The following is a 1459-nucleotide window of genomic DNA, read 5'->3' as shown; positions in this document are numbered from 1 at the left end:
GAGAGAGAGAGAGAGAGAGAGAGAGAGAGAGAGAGAGAGAGGGAGAGAGAGGTAAGAAGATTGAAAGTCCAAGTATGTTTTCTCCTGTCCTTTTAACTTTATATCCCTAACCCCTGTTAGTTAATCCTATTTACTGTCACTGTCTGGGGGTCCTTTTCCGGACAGGTGAAGGGTCGGTTTGAATATTGTTGCATTTATGTGCAAAGCGTCTATAAATAATTTTTTTAATGTTTCCTTCTTTTTTTTTAATTTTATTTTAAAGATTTATTGTTTTTCTTCTGTAATAATGGAAGGACGAAGAAATTACAAAAAACAGAACCCAACCAAAAAACAAAAAATCAAAAAAAAACACACACACACACACAGACAAGTTTGAAAAAACGAAAATGACAAAATAGCAATGACGACGACGACGACGACGACGATGATGATGATGATGATGATGATGATGATGATGATAATAATAATAAATGAACGAATAAAAGGGGAAGAAAAATGAGTGACATAGAGAAAGGGAAGCAAAGCAAAACTGTAAAATATGGGAGAGAGACAGAATAAAGAAAATGAAAGAAAAGAATAAATGAAAAGGTGAAATTGAAAAGGAACTCGTTTAAACAGGTATCGGTTATATGTTTATTTGTATTTTATATTATTTTATATATTTATATATATATTTCTTTCTTTTTTTTGTTGTTGCTGATACGGTAGCAGGTTAATAAAGTCAAATCTTTCCTTTCTTCTTTCGCCTTTTTATTTTGACAGCAAGGTCAAAAAGAATACACAAATTCGTACATTACATTGTAAGAAGAGAAGGGCTATAAAATAAAGTACACTTGAACTAATTTTATTCTCTCTCTCTCTATCTCTCTCTCTCACTCTTTTTAAACACACACACACACACAAACACACACACATACACACACATACATTAACCACACCCTTTCTCTCTATCGCTTTCTCTTTTTTTTTTCTGTTTTGTCAGTCGAATAATGTTACAAGACGTTTTCTTGCTGTTTCTAGAATAAAGCTTGCCCGTCCGTTGGTCATGTTCGGTCTTGGCTCTGTAGATACCCCTGTACCCCAACACAGAGTTGTTACTGATATGTATATATATATGTGTATGTATGTATGTATGCATGCATGCATGTATGTATGTATGTATCTATGTATGTATGCACGTATGTATGCATGTATATATGTATGCATGCATATATGTGTGTATGTATATATGCATATATTTGTCTATTTGTTTATATATGACTGTGTGATAAGTAACTTCCTTACCAACCACATAGTTCAGGCCTCAGTCCCACTGCGTGGTACCTTGAGCAAGTGTCTTCTACTATAGGGGATTCCTATAAGGTTGTTATCCACCCCTGATTGGAACTCTCCCGTATGACATGTACGCATGCTCAGTGACTTGCTTTAACTTCCGCAGACGACTCACATAATATGTCTC

The sequence above is a fragment of the Octopus bimaculoides genome, chromosome 16 (assembly GCF_001194135.2).
Source record: "Octopus bimaculoides isolate UCB-OBI-ISO-001 chromosome 16, ASM119413v2, whole genome shotgun sequence".
In the NCBI taxonomy this organism is placed as follows: Eukaryota; Metazoa; Mollusca; class Cephalopoda; order Octopoda; family Octopodidae; genus Octopus; species Octopus bimaculoides.
The sequence above is the reverse complement of the archived record's forward strand: the minus strand, read 5'-3'. Positions refer to the sequence as shown.